The sequence below is a fragment of the Vombatus ursinus genome, unplaced genomic scaffold (genome assembly GCF_900497805.2).
Source record: "Vombatus ursinus unplaced genomic scaffold, bare-nosed wombat genome assembly UNPS02014818.1, whole genome shotgun sequence".
In the NCBI taxonomy this organism is placed as follows: domain Eukaryota; kingdom Metazoa; phylum Chordata; class Mammalia; order Diprotodontia; family Vombatidae; genus Vombatus; species Vombatus ursinus.
In genome coordinates, this window is record NW_020954596.1 from 47,532,906 (window position 1) to 47,551,726 (window position 18,821).

The 18,821-nt window shown below is 39.5% G+C and overlaps 2 long non-coding RNA genes across 7 annotated transcripts in view; one reads left to right on the top strand and one right to left on the bottom strand.

Moving 5' to 3' along the window:
• Positions 1–17,615, bottom strand: part of LOC114023396 — a 34,027-nt gene extending 16,412 nt beyond the window's left edge. For 4 of the 6 annotated variants that reach the window (XR_003566784.1, XR_003566783.1, XR_003566782.1 and 1 more), the window contains exons 1-4: positions 17,463–17,615; positions 14,038–14,256; positions 12,609–12,795; positions 12,248–12,344 (exon numbers count right to left, since the gene is read on the bottom strand). This is a non-coding gene — a long non-coding RNA (uncharacterized LOC114023396). Of the gene's footprint in view, positions 1–9,202; positions 11,472–11,603; positions 11,673–12,247; positions 12,345–12,608; positions 12,796–14,037; positions 14,257–17,462 lie in introns of those variants that run through there. The other 2 variants (XR_003566781.1, XR_003566785.1) reach the window with 2 other exon arrangements.
• LOC114023397 lies at positions 14,252–14,930 on the top strand. Its single transcript, XR_003566786.1, has 2 exons — positions 14,252–14,396; positions 14,800–14,930. It is a non-coding gene; the product is annotated as an uncharacterized LOC114023397 (long non-coding RNA).
• Positions 17,616–18,821: the final 1,206 nt, after the last annotated feature.

The window sequence follows — 18,821 nt, forward strand, 5'->3', positions numbered from 1 at the left end:
CTCTGTATGGGACTTATAAAAAGGCTTGGTGAAGGAACACATCAAATGAGATAGTGTGAAAGGCTGAAACCTGTTCCAACTGGAGAGAAGATCCACATTGATAGGATTGTGAATCTATCAAAGGAAGATATATTGGGGGGAAAAGCATGGATTTCTTTACAAAAACATATCGTATTCTTCTACAAAATTACTTACTGAGTTTACCACATGCTTTCCTCATTTGGCTTAAAGACTCTTTAAAAATAAGTATTTTAAAAAGTATCACATTTGTGACCTTTGCAATTATAGACATTAAAGTCCATAATCCTCATATTATTCTTGATTTTACAGAAAAATAGCAAAAACAAAAACAGGAAAGAAATAAAAGACCTGCTTCAGGAACTCTTTGAAGGCAACAGATGGATGAATAGGATAAGTCTTCAACTCCCTATGGGCCTTAATGGAAATCTACTACCATGTTTAGCATTACTATGTATACTATACAACAACTTACCACACCACACCACACCATACCATATTATTACTATACCATGTTGTAATATAGTGTAATACAGTACAGTATTTTTATACTACAGTACTGTGTACTACAGTACTCTAAACTTGCCCTCTCCTCTTCCTTGTCAAATCAACAAGCATTTGTGCACTTATTATGTACCAGGCATGAGGCTAAGTGCTGGGAATACAAATATGAACAGAAAGAAAGAAAGACGGTCTCTGACTTTGAGGAGCTCACATGTGCCCACTTATCCCACTCTTATCACACAAGCTTTCTCTCAGTTTCATTCCTCCCCAGGCATCATTTCATTTTTGTCTTTATATCCCAAGTGCCCTACACAGAGGGAGCAATGCCTGGCATATAGCAGTCCAAATCAAATGCAACACATGAAAAAATATATTTTTTAAAAGTCTCAACTCCAGGTTATTTATATTTTTCATGTAGTCTTATAGTCTAAATTCCCAGAGGGCAGGCATAGTGTCTCTGATGTGCTCTGTAGAGGGTCCAGCATATTCTCTGTGTCCAATGATGGCTAAGTAATCAATCTCAATATCTTTTGTCATTTCCTCTACTCATCCTTAATCCCTGGCATCATTAGACATTTTGAAGGAATAAATCAGAGAGCTAAGTAAGCAGGGATATTCCAAAATACTCTAGGGTGTCTTTCTAGTCGCCACTTAAGGAACTCCATTAGTTTCAGAGTGTACTTCATGGGAAGCGCTTGCCATAAAAAAAGATCAAGGGACCCCTTTTCCCTGCACAGTGTATTACTTCCTGCAATTCATCAGAATTCTTTTCATGTGTAAAGGTCACCTTTCAGTTATGTAGCACGTCTGTTTGTGTTGCTGAAGAGGGAGTGGCCCCAGATACATAAATCAGACAGGGTTCACCAAAGAAAAGCATAATGGAGAAGCTGCGAGAGGAAAGTGATATGAATAATATGGTGGGTATAGCCACAAAAACCACCAAGCTTCCCAGAATGAATGAGTCTATCCCACCAACCTGTACTATTCTTGATAAAGGTACAGTTGAATAAATCCTTAGATTTTATATCAAGGATGATAATTCTTTTAAGTCTATACCTGGATTTGATTCCTGATTATTTGTGTAACTTAGGAGGTAGCCTGATACAGTGGAAAGAACACTGTCTCTGGAGTTTATAATTCTGGGTTCAAATCCCAACTCTGACACCAAATTCACCTGTGTAGACCTGGACCAGTTGGGGCTCAATTTCCTCATCTCTAAAATGAAGGAGTTGAACTGGATGACCTCTGAGATCCCTTCCAGTCCTAAATCTATAATCCTGTGATCTGTAGCTTCATGTTTACAAAGCATTTTGGTAAAAAGATACTCTTTTTCAAAAGAGCTCCTGGCTGTGCTGAGGGTGGAGATAAGAACTTTCCCTGAAAAGGGCAATTGATGCTGACGCCCCAGTGGGAATACTAGGAGCAACAATTGAACTAAGCCAACCAGTGGGAGATTCTAGGATCCTAGGTGGAGGTCTGGAAAGGACCTTGGATGCCATCAACTCCAACCGTCTCATTTTACAGACAAGGGAATCCAGGCTCAGCGAGGTTGACTGACTTGCCCAGGTTCACACAGCTAGTGTCTATGAGACAGGCTTAAAATTCAGTTTTTACTGACTTCGAATCCAGGACTCTATTATACCATCTAGCTTCTGCTAGATGTGATAAACAGTGAACCAATGGCGTTTTGTGATTCACAAAACATTAAGCCAAATAGTCCTCTTAAAATTCCAAGAAAGGACTAGAAACTACCAACTTGTTTAATGTTTAAACAAAAGCACTGCAGAGCAAATTCAAAAATCAGATGCCTAAAAAGATGCAGCGGAAGAGGTCTTTGGTTCCACCAACTCATTCGTGCAAGGCCACAGAGCCCTGTGCCATCTACCTCATTCCCCAAATGATGACTCACTTTAAAAAGGGTATAAATACTCTATCTAAATGACAAGGTAAGAAAGAAAATAAAATGTGTGGAAAAAAAAATAACAGACCCACTTGAGATGCTGTAGTACAGGCAGAGCTAAATGACCACCCAGGGGAAACTTAAACATGAGAGGGCAGAATGGGATAAAGGACAAAAGCATGGGAAGCATGAATGTACCAAACACAATGTGGGAAAGAACAATGAAAATACATATGGGCTAAATTTTCAAAAGCTTTCTTTCAGACCTGACCCATAAAACTTAATGCTTGTCTATGCAAAAGTTATTAGATGCCCAATCATAAACTGTCAAATTAATAAGCAACCCAGGAGATGTGCCCATTTGTGTAAGGCACCAATTATTGTCTTAAAGATCTAAGAAATATATTGCACTGTGGGATTTGCTCATTTGAAAAAATAGAAAAGGAATTACTGAAAATTACCCCAAAATGAGTACCCTTTGTTCTTTTCCTAGAAATTGAATTAGAGAGAAATTATGTTTATATATTTAAGAAATATTGAGATTTTTAAAAAATGTATATCCTTTGTTTTGGAGTGATATTTGCATTGGAAAGGTTGACCCAAACTAGTAGTGACTTTATGCATAAAGCTGAAGCCAGAAACCAGGAAATCATATGGAAAATCAAGTATATGGATCACAAACTGAGCCCACTAGCTTGAAGGTGTCTGATTCAAAGGGTTGCATGTGACTTAAAGTGAGGCCCATAATTTCTGGTTAAAGCTATCTATCTAATCATACAGGAAGTCACCTCTGATGTCAGTGGGAGCTTTGTGAAAGAGAGAGAGGGAACATACAGCCTTTGGCCATATGGGAACCACTTAAATTTCTTAAGCTGAATTCAGATTATGTCTACATGTGGAGCTGCCATTGAAGGCAGCAGCAGCCTGAGGTATGGATTGGCCACCTCATATGACTTCCTAGAAGTTCAGTTCAATTCCGTATTCAGTATCACGAGAAACCTGACTGTTTGGTATGTTGCTGGTTTAACTTTCCATTTCTCTTCTTCCTCTTTCATTATTCATTCACCTTTTCAAATTCCCCATTTTTTTCTCTTGACTTGATAAATAAATAGAGCATTTATGAAATCAGGGATTTTTAACCTTCTCTGAATAATATTTTTAAATGCAAAAAATAAAACTCACAGGATTGCAAAGGAACTCAATTATATTGAAATATAGTTATTAAAATATTTTTAAAAGAAATTCATGGACTCCAGGTTAAGAACCCTATATAAATGCTCACTATACGCTACGCACTCATTTCAATAAACATTTTAAAATATCTAGTATGTCCAAGGTTTCCACAGATGCTTCACTGCAGTGTGGAAGTGAGCCTCTGGCTCTCAAAGGCTATGACAATGAAGGGAAAACTCTAGAAAGTTCTGTCACACTAATAAGGCTTTGAGTATAATTCTGGCAATAAACCACATCTGCCTTCCAAGGACCCTAAATATAAAAACATTCATCACCAGTAGGCTGGTCACCCAGTGATGAAGTCTTTGGCCATGGTTACCCATGAAACAAAGGAAAACAGAAAATAATCTTCAAGTATTTTACATATGACGTCTCTGTCCAGTGATCACCAAACAAACATTATAGATGGAACTGAGCCATGTCAATCTTACTCTATGTAAATGAAAACAGAAACAAAAAGGAGTTGCTCCTGTGTGGGAGAATAGTTTATAGTTCCGATTGGAAAGAGAACAAATCAACAACAGAAATAGGGGAGGATACAAAATGCTTGGAAAAAGTCATAGATAGTATTACTACCTGCTAAAAGGTAATCAAGAAAACATTAGTGACTACTGAATCATATGCCTACTTTCCCATCTCTATGAAATCTTTGAATATAATCTACATATTTGTAAAGAATCTTTGATGAAGGTATGAGTAAGTGATATTCAATAGTACACCATGTATTTATGTCTACCTAACTGAATGAAAGAAGTAGAGAATATAAAAACCCACTGTGTTTATTGATATCTAATTAATATTTGTTGATTTGTTTAATTTAATTAAAACAAAATTTAATATTTCATCAATAACAATTTAATCATTAATCAAAAACAATTTTTAAAAACCCCACCATTTTGTTTAAAAGAGCAAAATGTTGCCTTAAATGGTCTCATCCAACAAGGTGCCTTCAATGCCTTATAGAGCATTGCCTGGGTTCACTCCCCACAATCCCACTGACATTGGCAGGTTGGGTCCCCAGAGGGTAGTTGACTACTTCTTCCATAAGGATTCTCAAGGAAACCCTAAAGGTTTGACATAACTCTCCATATAGGAAAAAAATAAGTAGGTGAAGAATGGCTAAAGTTTAGGCTATGATATCCAGTTGATTATGCAGCCCATGGATACAGTCCATAAATATTTATATCCTGGGCAGACATGACAGATGGACAATGGATTGGGGCCCAGAATTGAATAGGATGTAAGCAGGCTGGATTCCATTTGAGAAACTGCATAGTATTTATAATGAGCCCAAACTTCTCCCTGAAACAAAGGCCCATCTTTTTTTTTTTTTTAAACATCAGTGGTTTTCTGGTGAAGCTGTATGGCTGCCAACCATCAACCATCACATCCTCTGAAGCGGTAAGAACTCTGAACAATACAATGACAATTCATAATTCCAGAGGACTGATGATGAAACATACTTACTCTCCATGACAGATATGGGATAAATTTAGGGTGCAGAGAAGATGTCTGTATTTATATCTTCAACTCTATATATCTATATTTCTATCTAGATATGTGTGTGTGTATATGCACACATGTATTTGTGTATAATCATAGAGAGAATTTGTTTTATTTGACTATACATATTTATTAGAAATTTGTTTATTTTTCCTTTTCTTTTTTCCCCCGATGGGATGAGGGAGGGGAGAGACAGAAATGAGATTTTTATTTTCTTTTTTTCTATAATTTTTTTTTAATAGAGAAGTGGGATATGCTACAGATGTGAAATGTATGTACTTTCAAATGAGGTCACTGCATTATTAGTTTTATTTAACTGTTTACTTTGTTATAAGAGACCTCTTATGCAGTGGGGATAATCTATAAATGTATGTAATATAAAAACAAAACACATCAAATAAGCTAAAAGTGACAAAGGATTGAAGTTGTGGGTCATCTGCAGAATAATGAAGAGACAGATGGTGGGCATGAGTAGACTTCATTAGCAATGAAGATTGGAGGAACTATCACGTGGAAAAGGGTTTAGACTTGTTTTGCTTGGTCCCAGAGGGAAGAACTAGGAATAATGGGTGGAAATTGCAAAGAGGAAAGTTTAGGCTTGATGTCAAGGGAAAATGTACTAATGATTAGAATTCCTTCCTCAAGAAGTCCTGGGTCCCCACCTCACCTGAGGTCTTCAAGCAAAGGCCGGATGGCTATTCATCAGGTATGTTAGAGAGTGCATCTTTTTTCTGGTCTGAGTTGGACTAGATGGCTTCCGAAGACCTCCAAATTTGAAATTCTGAGATTCTATAATTATGCTGGTGAAGTGACATAAAGATTTTCCCCAGAGAGAAATTTGAATGGAAAAGGAGATGGGCCATTCCTGCAGATAAGTGAGGGATAATGGATGGATAGCCACGTGTTTTGTTGCTACCCACACAATACCAAGAGCTCTAGAGGAAAGTCCCCGAGTTATGGAAGATTTGGGAGTAGGGGACATGAATCAGATTCACAAAAGATGAAAAGGCATAGATATATTGCAATCTGCACCACTAACAACCTAGATCCATTGAAATATCAGGTAAATGTCAAGCACTGTGTTTGGTGCTAGGAATACAAAGACAAAAACAAAACTGCCCCTGCCCTCAAGAAGCTTATGTTCTATGTCCTTTGTTATTTCTCTCTAGCAGCTTTTGGGACTTTTTTTTTTCTTAGCAAACTCTAAGAGATCATTCAGCTATTAATAGCTAATGGTAGATGTTGCAACAGAACTCAGGTCTCCCAAATCCTTCTGGTGCTCTATCCATGTGGGTCTCTCCTGTTGTTTCTCTCAGTTTTCCCACATTTATTCCCCACAACTTCCAATCTTGTTTTTGTATTTCTATCCTATTCAGTACTTCTCCTTTCTCAGTCTCCAATTTTCTTCTCACATCATTCTTGTTTCCTCTTCCCATGCTCTGCTCATCCTTCTTCAAATATTGTTTTTAGACGAAAACAGAAATCATTCCCAGCTAACAAACCACAACCCTTGGTAAGATGTACTTTATGAAACATTTGTAAAAGGAAACATAGTCAACAGACTTGTATAACTTATATTCTATTCCCTTTGAAATCAGGGGAATGGACCAGATGACCCTTAGTTGCCCCCTTACAGCCCTATGATTCTGTAAAAAATGACCTTGGTTGCAGAGGTAATACCCTGGTAATATTATGCTTGACATTTAATCAAGTGATGTGAATGAGTCATTGCAGTTTCTCAGAAGAGCTGCTGCAGTGTGGCTGAAATGAAATCAGGATAAGGGGCTAACATGGGTAGACACTGACCCCAACCCCCACCCCCCAAAAAAGTCTGCTTTGAGTATAGACCATTCTCTAGACTTTCTTCATCAGAAATCAGAAATCTAAAAAAAAAAGCTATAAATTGAATAAAATCTTTTGTTGGTGAAGCTGGATTTTCTCTAAGCTTGAGAGACGTTATTTTAAATGGATCACTCCTTGCAAGGGAAATGGTGCTGTGTTTATAGAAGAAACCACTGATTCGCAAGGGTTTTCATTATAATCCATTCAATTTATTCATGGGGGGAGCTACAGAGGCTACCACAGGTCAGGTTTTTTGTTTGTTTGACTATACCAAAGTACAATAGAATAATAACTTAGATTTTATAAGTTTTCAAAATTGGATTATCAATAAGCAGCATTAGTTTAACTCTGGGGAAATATACCAAATAGTTGTCTGATGACTAGGTCATATTTTCTTGGAGAAAAAACTAGAAAAGACTAGAACTGCCAGTTCAATTCAATTAGCATTTATTTAGTGCCTACTATAGGCAAGATATTATGTTAGGTGCTAGGGATACAGAGACAAAAATAAAACCATACCATACTCTGTCATCTCTTACTCTATATCTCATGGACCTTACATAGGATGCTGACCAATTCCCAGTTCTTGGGCTGATATCATTAAATTCTGACCACAGAGCATTCATTGGCTCTGATCCTAGGAATCTGCCAGGCCTACTCACTAGATTCACTAGTCTGATTGTGACAATGGTCATATTGACTTACCCTTTGAAAAATAACTCACATTTTTATAACCCTTATATAATTATATTTTCTTCACAGCAATCATGTAAAAGAGGAAGATCATCTATTATTATCCTGGTTTTACTGTTGAGGAAACTGAGAGTCAGAGGTCAAGTGAATTGCCCATGGTCACATAATCAGGCAAATCTTTTGAATACATATCTAACACTCTTTCTTCCACACTACACTTCCATTAATCTGTTTTGCAATAGGGCAACTATGCATACTGGCATATCCTTAAATAATTAAGGCTATGAGTTTTTAAAAAATCATAAGCTCTGCCTCTCCTTTTATTTTTATGACAGGTTTTCATTAAATCCGTAACTGTGTCTAATATAATGACTAAATCACTTAATTTGGGCAATCAAGTTTTTAAAAATCAGTTAATTCTGTTTTTAGAACATCAGTCAAAATGATTATTTGACATCTTGGGTCTGCATAGATGAAGCAACAATATTTTTTCACTTTTCAAATGGACTGACAATATGCTGGCATGTCCTGGGTCTTTTATATTCCTATCTATGTTGTTAGTTAACAGGCATTTACTGAGTATCAAAGTAAGTCACTGGGAAATTTTATACCCCTTCAGGTCCCCACCTGAGAATCATTTCACTATCAGGCTTAATCTTTTTTTTTTCAATCATCCAGAGTTGAAATCTATCGCTCATGAATTATTATCTCCCACCTCCTTTTCTTGGAATACATATCATTAATGTTGTCTTTTATGCAAGTTATCACATGTATAATTGTTGGTAATATACTGTAGTCAACATATATTTACCATGCCTCTTGGGCCACCTGAAATTGCAAATCCTCTCAGATTATGGTGATCAAGAACTCAAAGCCACATAGCATCTCTGGGAGAATATTGGTATTAAAAAGAAAAATAATAGATGGATAACCTGGATGTTACACTGGTATCCATGACGTATTAAAAGAAATAGAGACAAGCTTCTAGCATGTTGGATAGATTCTGTAAGGAGTCACAGAAAGACATGGACAAGAGTATTTTGTCATAAGGGGGTGTGCCTAAATTGCTACCTGCACCAGAAGAGGGAGTACACATGCCAGGGAAATCACAGATCAATTTAAACATAATTCTTAGAGTTGAATCTCAACTGGAAAAGTCCATGAAAGATGCAATGACCAATCCTAATGCCCCAGGACTAATGCTGTAGCATTCTATCCACCTCTTGACAGAGATGATGAACTCAATGTAGAATGAGTTACATTTTTAGACACAGTCAATGTGGGAATCTAGTTTGTTTGACTACACATATTTATTACAAGGGTTTTGATTTTCTCTTTTTTTAATGGAAGGAGTTGAGTAGGGACATAATAGAACTAGCATTATTGTTAACAATAGGTTTGGAGAGAGGGAGAGAGAGGGAAAGAGAAAAGGAGAGAGAAGAAGAAGATGATGAAGAAGAAGAAGAAGAAGAAATAATGTCACTGAGGTATTTTTTAAAATGCACAGAAGAGAACAGAAAGAAAACCAGAAGGAAACATAGACAAAGAGATGTATTTTGAAAGTAACATGTTGAATTTATTATATACCTAAATGAAAGGCAAGCTATCCACAATAGAGACTCATGGTTTAATGTACAATTCTACTTTTCTGTTCTACTTTATATATGAAAATGCTCAGTTTATTTAGTGTTTATTAAGCCCTAATTAAAAAAATAATAAAAGTATAATAGGGGTCTAGTACATACCTTGACCACTTCTACATAGAGGATGCTTGTTTGTTGCTTACAGGAGAATCCTGATGATATGTGAGGGAAGTGCCTTAGAGGGACCAGACTGTTTGATAACATTCTATCACTGACTCCAGTTGGCCCACCTTGTGGTTGAAAGGAGCCTTTTTCTATTGGCTGTGTAGTTGGAGTTGTTGGAGCCTTCTAAAGGGCCTGAGTCAGCTACAGCTACCTCTTTATTACATTCTGTGAAGAAAGTAACTCCTTTTGGTCTAGTGAGTGACTGCTGTAAAAGGCCTCAGGGCCCTCTTCCCCTCTAAGGCCATATAGTTCCCAAGAAACAAGGCTTCCTTGGTCCTTTCATTTTTTCTTTTCCATCCTGGGGGTGAGGAGTGGAGTATCCAATCTGGGTCGGGACAGGAGTTAGCAGAATCCAAGAATCATAATCTAGGCCAGGTTTTACAACCAGCACATCAATTCCCTAAAGAGCAAGGTGATCTTTGGGAGTGACCTTAGGTCCCTGAGGCCAGCTGAAGATTCATCCACAGATGCTTTTTCTAAGTGAACTTGATGGGACCAGTGCAATTCCTGCCCCTACTCATCTCACAAAGACTGAAGTCCTAAGTGTATGGGGAAGTGGAAATTATACACCCCAATATTGGAGAAAATACTTGTAGGTTTGTTCCTGTCATACTCCTTTGTAAAAGCCAACTGGTCCAAAATCATTAAATGGAACTGGAGTGCTAGTTACTGGTTCCCTAAATTGGGGAAACACTTCAGGCTAGGGTTTAAGTCAATGGCAATAAAGGAAAGTAACTTGGGCCCTTGAGGAGGAGATCTAGCAGGCCTGGATCTCAGATAGCCAGAGTACACATTCCCCTTCCTGCCTCAGCCACTTCACCCAAACAAAAGCCAGTGAAAGAAAAAACAAATCATGAAAGATCTGAATCCAGTAAGCCCACCCCAAACTGAAGGGCTCAGAGGTCAAAAGCTCCAAGGAGCTCCTATCCAAACCCTACAAATCTTCAGACTCCTCTCAAGGTATACCTCCTCGAAGGAGCCTTCTCCGACTACTTTGCCTTTCACTGATAACTTCTTTTCTCTGAACTCTTACAGCACTTACTTCTCATCTTCACTTCACAATTTAGCATCTACTCCTCTGCTTCATTCAGAATTTACCCACTGTATGTTAGACTTGTCTCTTTCAACTAAACTGTCATGTTCTCCAGATCAGAAGGCACTTCCTCCCTTTTCCTTACAACTTGTCTAGCACAGAGCATAGTCAAGAAATGCTTGTTTATTGACTGTTTGAAAAAAGAAAAAGTTATTTCCTTCATTCTTCAAAACAGGTAGAAAATAGAGGCTGTGGTAAGGAAGACAGTGGGAGTGCAATGATTAAGAAGTATTTTCATCACAAAAGTCTATGATTCTAAGAACGTGGCTTAGCCCAAAGCACATTTTGGGGAGTTAAGGGCATTTTTGGAGGACCCCAGAAATTTTTCTTAGCCAGACTACAAAGTAGCAATAGTTTAGAGAATCATTTAAAAATGAACATAATTGTCTGGGAGCCCTCATCTTCATCATTTAAATGTTTACAAAAATGAAAGCACTCAGGGCTAAAATAAAAATAAAAATAAAAACTATCTGAGCACACCAGAGACAATTATATCGAGACCTTTGATAGGAGAGGGTGAGATAGAACAGAAAGGCAATTTATAGAGGCCAGTCAGTGACAGCAGCAGGGAATGAATGCAGCCTTCAAGGAACAGTGAAAAGTGTGATAAAAGAAAAGAAAGAAAGGCGATGACTGAGTGACCAGAAAAGAAAAGAAAATCAGTGTGCATGGGAGTCCAAATCACTTGCCTGGAATTATCAGGCACCTGAAACAACAAGGTCAAGAATGTGACCTGAATGGTGGTATGAAAAATTTGTTTCAGAAGCCACATGCTGAGAGAGACCAAAAGAGTTAAATTGGAAAGCCAACTTTCTTGATGCTGGATTAGACCAAATACCAAGGTGAAGATTCAAATCAGGCAAAGCCAGTGGGAGTTCTGGAAAATAAGGGAGAAAATAGGAAACTGGTGTAGGATGGAAAAGAAAAAAACCCCACATACACACACACACACACACACACACACACACACACACACACACACACAGAGGAGTGGGAGAACCAGTGGTACCTTTAAGAAAAATGGTAGGCTCAAATAAAAGGACACAGAGGCTCACAGGATGCCCTTTAGTATGAGAACCTAGTGATGAAAAGAAAGGCTTAGTAAAGGAACCCTTTCTGCCCCTCCCCCCCGCCTGCTTCCGCCCTCTTCCCAGCTCAACTCCATGCAGCAAAGACATCCGGATTCCAGGCAGCCGAAGGACAAAGGGCTCTTTTCCCTGGTATGCTTTCCTGTTCAGTTGGGATTGTTGGCTCCAACTCTGATCAAATTAATGGTATTGTGTGCTTGGACAACCAGGGGCTTTGGTGACCAGGAGCACAAGGCTGTTTCCCTGTCTCCTTATGAGTACCTTTGGTCTCATCCTCTCAAGATTACCCTTTCACTAGGAGGAAAACTTCCCTAGGTCTATAAATGCTGCTGGTGTCACCATGACATGCTGACACTGGCCCAAAGGGAGGAAGGTAGCGTCTGTAAATGGGCATGTTGCTTCTGGCCTGGCTCCCCCTCTCCGTCATTCTGATTGACATCTCCTAATTTCTTCCTCCGAAATCCCGGCAATGCAAACCAGAACCAACCTTGCTGCCCAAGGGAGTCTCTGTGAAAACTCTATTTAGAATAGAGAGAGGCAGCTCTCTAGGGGTGTTGGCAAATACCTTGGACTGGGAATCCAGAAACCTTGGTCTCAGTTCCGCCTTAGCCAGCCTGGTCATGTGAGCTTGGGTAAGACCTTCGGGGCTTCCATTTCCTCATCTATAAAATCAAATGGTAAAAGGGAGTAATCTTGAGATCTCTGTCAGGTTTGAAATTCTGATTCTCTCCTGGTTGAGGGTTCTTTAAGAAGAATAATTGTTTTGTCCCACAATACCATAAGTGTGTGCATGTATGTCACCTACAGTAAACAGTGGAAGTTGGGAAAAAGACAGAGTGAAGAATGAATTCAAGAACTAATTCATATAGCATCTTTCTCCACAATTCATCAATTCAGAAAAAAAAAAAAGTAGAGTCCTATGTTACCTGCAGAGTCTTTAGAGGATGCTTGGGGTGATACCTTCTGGTACAAGGGTGTGCTGGAGCCTGGTCTTACTGGCTGGGGAGAACTGGTTGTTAAATTTTCAGTGTGACCATTAACATCTCAGGATCTATAGGAATCCACGAATGTTACACATCAGGGTTTGATTTATTGTTTTGTTGACGATCTAGGCTTAAGAAAGTGATGGAGAAAATTTAAATAATGAAGATTAAAGTTAAAAGTATGTCCTGCTAACTTTGAAGAGCTAGTTGTTAAACATTTATTCCAAAACACCACTTTCTATAGGAGATACTTCCCTTACGCTGTACTACTGAGAGAGAGAGAGAGAGAGAGAATGTACAAAAATATGTATTTAGACCATCTCAGAATAATGCTTTTCAAATGCATTAAATAAAATATGTAGGATTAGGAAGGAAATAAATTATAGTGAAATAATTACCAAAATATTATTTAAAAATAAGTTCAGAGATCTCAGGATAGGAACCCCTAATTTTATACTATTTAGAGGATTATTATCATAACTAATAAAAAGAACTTTCATTTCCATAACCTTTCATAATTTACAAAGTTCCTTTTAAACATTCTTTTACTGAAGTCTTCCTCCAGGGCTTGATTGGGGCAGATGATTGAAAACTGACCTAACCCACTATGTCCAGTTAGGCCCAGATGATGCTTCATATCGCATCTAGCCATTCAGCTGGAAACCTGGGTCTACTTAGGCATCCTGTCATCTATCCTGCAACTACACTTGTGTTTGTTCTCCATTCCCACACCCCACATACCTACACTGTTTTTTTTACAGTAATCAGATTGATATTAAATTGCTATTGGAAAGTGTATGGGGGCAGCTAGGTGGTGCAGTGGATAGAGCACCAGCCCTGAAGTCAGGAGGACCTGAGTTCAAATCCAGCCTCAGACCAAAACACTTGACATTTACTAGCTGTGTGACCCTATGTGACCATTAACCTCAATTTCAAAAAAAAAAAAAATGAAAAGTATATGGCAATCCACTGTCTTATAATTCCACTTATAGTACCTATGACTCCCCAAATTAAAACTCCCTTCTTCTGCCACAACTCCTTTATATATACTGTACCTTTCATTAGATTGTAAGCTCCTGCAGGCAAGAACTTTTTCATTTTTATATTTGTATCACCAATACCTAGCCAATACCCGGCACATAGTAGATGTTTAATAAATGTTTTTATTCATTCATTCATTCATTCATGATGGTGAATAATTTCACCACAATGACCATCTGGAGTTGTTATCTGCTGTCAATGGAGGGAGTACCACTACTGATGAAGATATAGATCCTTAATATATTAACATACCTATTATAACCATCACTTTGTTTGATTATTATAATGTCAGTGATGGAGCCAGTCACTATTATTTTTAGCCTCATTTTACCTGAACTGAAATTCTCAGAGATTAAGTGATTTGCCCACAGTCAGCATAAGGAGTGAGTGGTAGAGACGAGTCTTCTGGCTAAATGTCTGGTGCCCTTTTCATTGTGCCACGTCTACAGCTCCATCTTCAAATGTTCATCTGCCCTTGGAACTGGATAGAACTATTTTTCCTTCTTGCTTCACGCTCTTTTAGGAAGACACGGACAAAACGGAACAGGTTCTGAAGAGGACAAGCAGAATGATGACAGACTTGAATCCATATCATGTGAGGATCGACTGAAGCAAGGAGGGCTTTATCTTAAAGAAAAGAGGGTGCTTAGAGGGCACATGACCTCGATGGAAGAGACAACAGGGATCAAGGTATACAACAGATTCAAGATAGAAGCAAGGTCGTTCCAGAGGAAGGAAGCACCAACAACTGGGGTGGGATCAGGAGAGGCTTTGGGTGGAAGGCGACACTTGAACTGAGTCTTGAAGGAAATTAGGGATTATAAAAGGTAGAGGTAAGGCAATAGTATGAGAAGAAAGAGCAGCCCCTCCTTCGCTGTATCTCTACCAGAAGTGTGCAGAAAACATTTTTTATAAGCCAACGTAGATAGAGCTGAGGCTTCTCCCCCAGCTTTCTCTGCTTTCTTGTGAGGGAAAACACTTTTCTAAATGAGATAATATTTGTAGAGCACTTAACACAATCCCTAGCACACAGCAGCCACTTGATAAATGCTTGTTGCCTTCTCTGTTTTGTTTCCCCGTTCCCCCTCCCAAGGTGCATCCTGAACACTCTTGGAAGACAACAGGACAAAAACCATGACTGAACAAGAGTCTCTGGAGATTAGCCCCCCATATTGGCAAAGGAAGAGAAATAAAAGGGCCTGTAAAACAGTCCACTTAATCACATGAATTGTTCCATATAATTTCCAGCAATGCCAAAGTCGGCCTGTTGCTGCGATTCTCATTGTGACCCTGGAGTAATTAAGCAGCTGCCAAGATTACACATATAACATGAATCAGCTCTACCTGGGATAGCTATTATAGTTATAATCACACCCTATTTGAAGTCTTGGGTTTAGAAAAATTGTTGAGAGCTCATGGATTGGGTGAAATTTAACTTGTGTTTCGTGGGAGAAAAGAAATAGCCCTGCTTGTGAAGATCTAGGCATCAATCACTGGTGGTAACAAGGCTGGCATTGTTTCAGCCTGTATTTTAAAATCTAATAAAAGTATTATCCCCTTAAAGAATCACATGGAGCTTAAAAAAAAAAGGCAGAAAACCTTGCAATAAAACACCAATGGAAATGATTTTCCATTCCCTTTACTCTTAGTTTAACTTCAGACACGCAACCTAGCACACAAAAACCCTATTTAACTGAAATATTGCTTTAAAAAAAAAAGGAAGGGTGAATTTTTGCCCTGGGAATTTCTCCTTTTTCTGTTTTTTTTTTTCCAGAAATAAGGCTTAAGAAATCATCTTGTCTACACTCTCATTACCCCTTGCTAACATTTGAACTTTTGATCATAATAATCCAATTTCAACAGAATCAGCAGGCCGTATTTCATACAATTTTATGAAACTAAATACTTGTGGTGGGAAGGTCCACTACTTGTCTCTAGTTTATATATAATAGAAAGCTAGAGCTGGAGGGGGCCTTTGAGCCAGGCCAGTTAGTACAGCCTTTTCATTGTCCTGATGAGAAGGCTGAAGCCTAAAGCAGTGAGCTTACTTACTCACACAGTCACTAAGTAACAGTCAGGATTGTTAAGTTTTCTGATCCCCTCAGTGCTGGTGTCTTCCTTTGCCCTGCCATTAGACTGTGAGCTCCTTGAAAGTGGGGACTGTTTTTTGCCTTTCTTTATAGCCCTAGCACTTAGCATGGTGCCTGGCATACAGCAAGTGCTTAATAAATGTGTTTTCTTCTGACTTCTGAGCCCAAGTTTAGTTCTCTTTCCAATACACTGCCCTTCTTCCTCTAATATTGAGCTTATCAATTCAATTCACTTCAGTGAGGACCAGGCATTGTGTGAAGTCCTGGAAATACACATAGGAGAAACGTCTTATTCTCTCACCTCCAGGAACTTACAGTCTAGTAAGAGGATGATGAGGTACATTGAAAGCAGGCCTTGAAGGATAGGCCTAAATTGGATAGGTGGAGCAGCCGAGAGGTTAGGGATGGGGCTTGGCCTTCTCATCCATAGAATCAGATAGAAATTCTGGAAGGTCATTTAGTTCCACTCCCTCATTCAACAAATGAGGATACTGAGGTGTTCAATGACTTGTTCAAGGTCACACAAGTAATTAGGTGGCAGAGTTAAGATTCAAACCCAGGTGCTTTGATTCCAAAATTATTGCTGTTTCTACCATACCACACTGTTCCAAGTGTCTTTGCAACATGCTACTTGGCAGCTGGCCAAGACCCTGTGTGACTTCAAGCAAGTCCTTTTACCTGCTTGGGCGTCAGTTTTGTTATTCTTAGAACAAGGAGGTTGGATTAGATGACTTCTACGGTCCCTTTCAATTCTAAATCTATAATCCTGGCCATGATGGATTAGTTAGTTGCCTACAAGGGCCCTTAGGGATAGGATCTGTAAGAGTTATTTGTTCATTTGTTTGTTCGCTTGCTTATTTATTTGTTTCTAATGGGATCAAAAAAGATACCGAGGATGAGGCCTGATCAGGCACACAGGTCAGATGTTTTATAGCTTAGCAGTAGGGTCTGCACCATTTTAACATGACTTTGCTTTGGAAGGTATCTTGTTCATTCCCTAGAAAGAGAATCAGCTCACAAGGGGGAACCTCAGAGATCAGCTGAGGAGGTAGCATGTTATAATGGAAAGAGTACCATCTCTGGAGTTAGAAGACCTAGGTCCAAAGATTGGCTCCACTGATGACCTCGGGACCAAGTTATTTGACTTGGGTTATGGTTAAATGACCTTGGGCAAGTCATTTAACCTCTGCTTCCTCATCAGTAAAATGAAGAAAGATCTGTTTTAGATCCATGTGCCCTCATTTTATAGATGAGAAGACTTGAGTCCCAGAGAGGGTAAGGGACTTAGCCAAGGGTGCAGAGGTAGCAAGCTGCAGAATTGAGAAATGAACTCAAGTCCTCTGACTCCAAACCCAGCACTCATCAACAGACCACATGGCCTCCCAACAATTAGATATAAAAGGCAGACTGACTGGTGAAAAGGGGGAAACAAGCAAATACCCATAGGTTGTGAGGAGAAAAACAGGAGCTAAATGGAATATTATTAGCATGACCTTTTCCCTCCCAAAGGTACCTGGGGAAGAGCTAGCTCTCTGGGCCCAAGCAAAATACGTACCAGGTGCACTGCATTATGCCCTCCTGGCAAAAATCCTCCTTTTAAGATGCAATTGGAGGAAACCATCCGTCCACCTCCCTTTGATCCCTCCCTGCTGGAAGAAGGACTCACCTTTCAGGAGATGCCCAGGTCAGTCCCCTTTCAGACCTCTGTTTCAATCTTCCTTTCCCCTCAGGCCTCCTTGTCAATTCTGGGTCAACCACCAGCAAGCTCACTGGCAGGACCTCAGTTGTTACTCACCTCTTCTCTTCCCCCAAAGTCACACCCTCTTTCTCAAGGCTCCTCTCTCATATCCTGTTCTGCTTTTCCCCTCCCACCTGCTCTGGGCTGTTTTAAGGGTGATCTGGGCAGAGCGAGTGATTCAATCGATTTCCTATTGGATATCAAGGGAAGGTGAGAGAGTTGCAGCTTTGTAAGAAAGAGTCAGGAGGAGATACAGTCCCACAGGAAGCCAGGCTTTATGGACTGGGCACTGCCTGGTGCCACCAGCACGTGTTCCACAGTCAGATTTGTGGTTGTATATGGCATAGGCTGGTCAGGGCATTGGTGGGATGGGCAGGAGGGGGAAGATTTGGGGCTAGTTTGGAAAAAAACTTACCATGGGCCTCCCTCACACGATACCTCACCATTCCCCCTGGTAATACTCTCTAAGATCCCCCTGACACCCACCTGGGGAGGAAAGGAAGAGGAAGGAAGAAGTCTGGAAAAGAACAGGAAAAGAAAGGAGTGGGTTGAAATACGAACAAATGACATGTATAGAGGGCTTCATGTATACGATCTTACTCTATCCATACAAGCGGCTCCTGCAAGTACTGCCTTCATTTTATAGACATTCAGAGAGGGGTGAAGTGAAACCCCTGACCTTCCACTCAGTTGGCTTCTAATTCCCAGGCTAGCGTTCTTTGGCCTTCTCCCGTTAGCCTGAGGAGCGCCTACAGACACTTTCTTAGAATTAGCTCAGCCGTTCTATTTTATCTCCCCTTTTAGCCCCAGCTAAGTATTAAGCATTAGGAAAGCTTCTAAGCAAGGTAATCAACATTCATTTGCTTGTTCATTAGTTTATTCACTCAGTAAGCATTGATTATGTGCAGTTCAAGACTCTGAAAGAGTGAGGGGAGACAGAACTCTTCAATTCAGTGACATTGGTGAAGAAAGTTCTCCATTGCTTAGCTCTGGGCATTTTCTCCGCCTATTTCCCAAGCCTGCAATGCTCTCTCTTTTCATTTCTTCCTCCTGGCTTCCTTCAAGTCTCAGCTAAAATCCTGCCGTCTATGGAAGCCTTCCTCAACTCCATTTAATTCTAGTGCCTTCCTCTGCTGCTAATTTCCTATCTATCCTGTAGAGATTTTCTTTATACATATCATATTGTCTTCCCTATTCAATTGTGAGCTCCTTGAAGGCAAGGACTGTCTTTTGCCTTTCTCTGTAGCCCTAGTCCTTAGTACACAGTAGGTGCTTAATAAATATTTA